The sequence below is a fragment of the Petaurus breviceps genome, unplaced genomic scaffold (genome assembly GCF_028583685.1).
Source record: "Petaurus breviceps papuanus isolate PSGF00001 unplaced genomic scaffold, PetGlider_PUasm1.0 140, whole genome shotgun sequence".
Taxonomy (NCBI): Eukaryota; Metazoa; Chordata; class Mammalia; order Diprotodontia; family Petauridae; genus Petaurus; species Petaurus breviceps.
This window is the reverse complement of record NW_027185698.1, coordinates 45,555,310-45,560,827: the sequence shown is the minus strand read 5'-3', so window position 1 is coordinate 45,560,827 and position 5,518 is coordinate 45,555,310.

Below are 5,518 nucleotides of genomic sequence, written 5' to 3'. Positions count from 1 at the left end.
TACTTGTCCAAAAGGTGAAGAATTTCAAGGGAAAAAATGGGGGGAAAAGTGGGAAGGAAGGGGTTCTGGTAGTACCAGATCTCAAACTATACTACCACCTGTAATCATCAAAACAGTTTGGTGCTGGTTAAGAAATAGAGAGGCTTGGGGCAGCTAGGTGGCACAGTGAATAGAATACCAGCCCTGGAGTCAAAAAGACCTGAGTTCAAATCCAGCCTTAGACACTTGACACTTACTGTGTTAGCTTGGGCAAGTCACTTAACCCCAAATGCCCTGCCATCCTCCCTCAAAAAAAAAAAAAAGAAATAGAGAGGCTGATCAGTGGGAAAGAAGAAAATGAACAGAAGGCTGGTGTTTGATAAAACCAAGAATCCCAATTCTACTCGACAAAACTGTTGGGAAAACTTGGAAAGTAGTCTGGTAGAAACTAGGTGTAGATCAACATCTCACATCATCTACTAAGACAAGCTTCAAATGGGTACATGATTTAGATGTAAAGGGTGGCATCATAAACAAATTAAAGGAGTATGGAAGAGACAGCTAGATGGTGGATAATTGCAGAAGCCTGAAATTAGGAAAATTCATCTTTATGAGTTCAAATCTGGCCTCATACACTTACTAGCTGTGTGATCCTGGGCAAGTCACTTAACCCTGGGCAAACTAGGGCAAATTAAAAAATTCTTTTTGCCCTAGTTTCTTCATCTGTAAAATGATCTGGAGAAGCAAATGGCAGACCACTCCAGTATCCTTGCTGAGAAAACCCCAAATGGGATCACAAAGAGTTAGATATGACTGAAATGACTCAACAACAATATATAATGTTTCCTATATGCCAGGTACTGTGCAAAGTGCTTTACAATTATTACCTCATTTTATCTTCATAATAACCCTAGGAAGTATGTACTATTATTGTACCTAATTTACAGATAAAGAAACTGAGGCAAAGAGAGGTTAAATGTCTTACCCAGAGTCATGAAGCTAGTAAGTGTCAGAGGCCAGGTAGGAATTCAGGTCTTCCTGACTCCAGATTTGGAGCTATATCCATTGCTCCAGAAGAAGAACTGGCTCAAATTTATAAGAATAAGAGTGATTCTTCAATTGATTAATGGTCAAAGGAAGTTTTAGAGGAAGAAATCCAAGTTATCAATAATCATATAAAAATGTTTTAAATGATTAATAATTTAATAAATATACATTGAAACAACTTTGAGCTTTCACCTCACACCCACCAGATTAGCAAAGTTGCCAAAAAAGAAAAATGACAAATACTGCAGGGACTATAGGAAAACAGTTATGTTAATATGCTGTTAGCAGAGCTGCAAACCTGTCCAGCCTTTGGAACTATGCCCCAAAAGTTATTAAACTGTGAAGATCCAGCAATACCACTACTAGGTCTATACGCCAAGAGATCAAAGAAAGAGGAAAAAGACTCTTATGTACAAAAAATGATAACAGATCTTTCTGGTAAAGAATTGGAAAGTGAGGAAGTCTCCATTAATTGAGTACTGACTCAACAAGTTATGACATATAGATGTGATGGAATATTATTGCACTGTAAGAAATGAGGAAAGGAATGGTTTCAGAGAAATCCTGGAAGACTAGAATGGGTTCAGAGTAAAGTGAGCAAAATTAGAAGGGCAGTTTACACAAGTGATAGCAATGTTGTAAAGACAAACACAATGACCAACTGCAGTTCCTTGATTCACAATGAGTCATGCTGCCCACCTCTTGACAGATAGGGTAAGAGTACAGATTGAGACATATTTTTTGGACCTGGTCAGTGAGGGAATTTTTCTTTAACTATACATGTCTGTAACAGGATATTTTGGCTTTCTTTCTTTCTTGGGGGCTGGCGAAAGTGGGGTGGGGGGAGGACAGGACCTGGGATGGAGAGAAGTCAGATTTTTGTTGATCGAAAAAATATTTTTTAATTTGAAAAAAAAAAAAAGGTGCCCTGAAAAAGGTTCTGAACTTCAGTTTCTTCCTCCATAAAGTCAGGAAGTCACGTATAACTAGCATTCTGTGGTTTGTATTCTAAGGCCCTTTCTGGTTCTGATAGTCTATGTTCTAAGCCACAGTGGTAGAATTTTAAGTGGTGTGACAGATGGGGGCAGGGGGCGGGGGAGGGGGCGGGGAGAAGATGTCTTACAGCAGGATGATGAGGGCAGTGTGGTTTCCCCAGGTTCTTTCTGTAGGTAGGAGTCTACCCTGGATAGCTACCTGTGAATCCTTCTCTGGAAAGGGGGGGAAAGAAATAGATGTAGAAAGTTGTCAGGGGCAGAAGAAAGTAAAGAGAAGGGGAGAAGAGAGAGGAAGCCAAGGAAGGTTCTAGAGAAAGAGATGGAGACAATCTTTGAGGCTGTGAAGACCAAATGAGATGGATATGAGTGCTACAATGTGGCATGACGTGTTATACTTTATATGTAGATAAATAAAGTACTTTATAAACTCAAAAAAAAAAAGAGAGAGATGGTAACCTGGGGTCCATGAACTTGTCTTTTAATATTTTGATAACATATTTCAATATGATGGATTGTTTTTGGTTTGGTTTTGGTTTGGGGGGGGGTTGTTTTGTAATCTCATGTATTTTATTTATGGATTTAAAGGCATTGTTCTGAGAAGGGTTCCATAGGCTTCATCAGACTTGGGGAGGGGCAGGGGGGAGGGGGGGCAGAGCAGCCTATCACAAAGAAAAGATTAAGAACGTCTGCTCAGAGTTTGAACCAAACTAGCTTTTTCTGTGTTCAAAGAGATATTTCAAAAATTAAAATAAAATTGGGGTTGAGGGGAGGGAGAGAAGGATGTCAGCATCCACTATTATGGACATGATTCCCCATTTTTATCATGAACCAAATGCCTCCTAATAAAACCCAGCCTCTTCATTAAAACTTGTTTTCTTTCAAGTGGCTCAAAGCTCTTAACCTCTATCACCTCCCTTTGCAACATCCCTGGGAGGCAGGGAGTGTCTGGGTATGATTATCTCCATTTTACAGACTCGGAAACTGAGGCCCAGAGTAGGTAAGGGTTTTGCCCAAGGCAGATCAGCAAGTTCATAACAGGCCAGGGCAACTCCCAAGAAGCCAGACCACTTGGCAGAAACCTCTCTCCTATCATTTCTCTTTACTCTGGAAATATATGAGGTGAGAACCCTCACAGGAATACCAAGGACTTGGAAGTACTCAAGTCCATACAGGGTCTGCTTCAATCAACTAAATTGTTGCTGATACAGGCCTCTGATCCTGACCCTAGACAGAGCCTTGAATCTAGGCACACGGGGAGCCCTGCATCCAGCCCTGGGCTAAGCCCTGACCCTGGCACCAGACAAGCATCCTGCCCCTGGGTACAAACTGAACCCTGAGTCTAGCTACATACTGAGCCCTGAACCCAGACCAAGCCCAGACCCCAGCTCTACAGTGAGGTTTGACCTTGGTGTCAGACTGATGGAAATCTCAACCATGACCCCAGCCTAGCAAGATTGCAGTACTGCAGCTTTAAAAGCAACCCACAAGTCATCTACTTTAACTCCCTACTTTTATGGATAAGAAATGGAGGGCCCAGGAACTCAAGTGACTTGTCTAAGGTCACAGAGGGAAAAAAGCATCAGGATCAGGTTTTGAACCCAGGTCCTTTCACTCCTGAGGTTGATGGTCTTCTACTGTACCACACTGCCACACCCTGAGTCAGGGCTCCCTTCAGGCTGGCTTTGCACTTGACTTTCTTTAGCTTTAAGTAGATATCCTACCTGTATGAAAAGCACCGGAAAACATCAATAAATGATAATGCATCTCTGTTTTCATTTACAATTCCAGGAATAGGATGGCAAGAATGTGGAACCTTAGAGCTGGCTGGAGGTGTCTGAAAGACTCCCTAGTCCAAGGGTTCTTCATCTGAGACCCATGGATAGACTTCAGAGGGTCTGGTCCATGAGCTTGGATGGGGGAAAAATTAAATTTTAATTTCAATATAACTGGTGTCTTTTGTTATCTAATATATTTTACTTAAGGTATTTCAAGACCCTGTTTTGAAAAGGGGAGGCTTTACCAGTCCTCCATAGAAAAAAAAAAAAAGGTCAGGGAAAACACAGTCTAGGCCAAACCCCCTCTTTTTAAATAGAGGTGACCAAGACCCAAAAAGGGATTTGCCCAAAGTCACAGTCAGGACTTGAACTCTGCTCTCTTGATTCTAGTCCTTTGCAATATATCTCCCTGCCTCTAAGGCTGAAGGTCTGCCACCTACAAAAGTGTGAGCTAGAATACTGGATCAGCAGGCAAGGGCTTTGGGTTCTAGTCCCAACTTTTCCCTTAAATCCCTGTGTATTATAGAACAAGTCATTTTTTTTCTGTATGTTTTTTCCATCTGTAAAATCAGGAAGTGAATTAGATGATGGTATTGGGTGGCTTATCTCTTTCAATTTCCCCTTGTTTCCCCTCATTCTAGAGTCTAGACCCTTGGGTGAGCTGGGCACCCTTCCAACAATTTCCTGAAGCTCTGCCATCTCTCCCCACTCTAACATCTCATGGCCTACATTCCCTTGACATTAGAATGTTTTATGGTCTAACATTCTAAGACCCCTCCCCGTTTTGCCATTCTAAACAAATAGGGATCCCACAGCTCGGCTGCTCTATCCAGGGCTGGAGAAAGACCAAGGAAACCATGTGTTCCCCTGGCCCTGTAAGAAGGTACCAGGTGTGATCGGTCAGCGGTCTTCACCACCACCTGGTTCAGTGCAGGGCACCAGAAAAAAGAATGTCACAGATTGAGTCTTTTTTTTTTTTTGGAGTGCTTTAAATTCCTCCAGAAATTCTGGGATTTGTTCTATTTTAAAGAGTTGTGACAATCTTGCTGAGATGGTGTCTGGATCTGGGGATGGTGGTTGGGGGGTGATCAACCCCACTCCCAGATCCACAGTGAGCAGGACAGAGGGAGAAGCAGCTTAGCTCTAGGACCTGCCCTCAGGAGGCTCACAGTCTGGGGAAAAGAAAGGAAGAAAAAGCCTGGCATTTACCACCTAGAGGAGAAAAGGCATTGGCCTGAGTCTTGCTCTGTGGGAACTCACAGTCGGAAGAGAAACAAGAGGAAGTGGCCTGAGTCAAGCCCTGAGAGAAGGAGAAAAACTGGCCTTTGCCCTCAGGGAGTTGATACCTAGAAGAGAGAAAGGAATTGGCCTGGGCCCTGCCTTGAGGGAGCTCACAGTCTGGGGGAACAAAGGAGGAGCTAATTATTAAGAACATCAGGGTAATAAAATCTTTCTGATTACACTCCAAGGAATAAATTTAGTCTGGATCCTGATTTAATTAACAGCTAAGAAGCAGGGCCCAGAGAAGTGGGTGGGAGGCAGTGGATTTTTACAAAACTAGGGGAAGGGAGAATCTGGACAAACTCACTGGAAACCTGGGAAAGATGACAGAGCTTCTGGAAGGGTGCCCAACTCATCCAAGAGTCTAGACTCTGGAGCGAAGGGAAACAAGGGGAAATGGAAAGGGATATATGTCCTTCTCATTCACCTTTCCCTGCATCA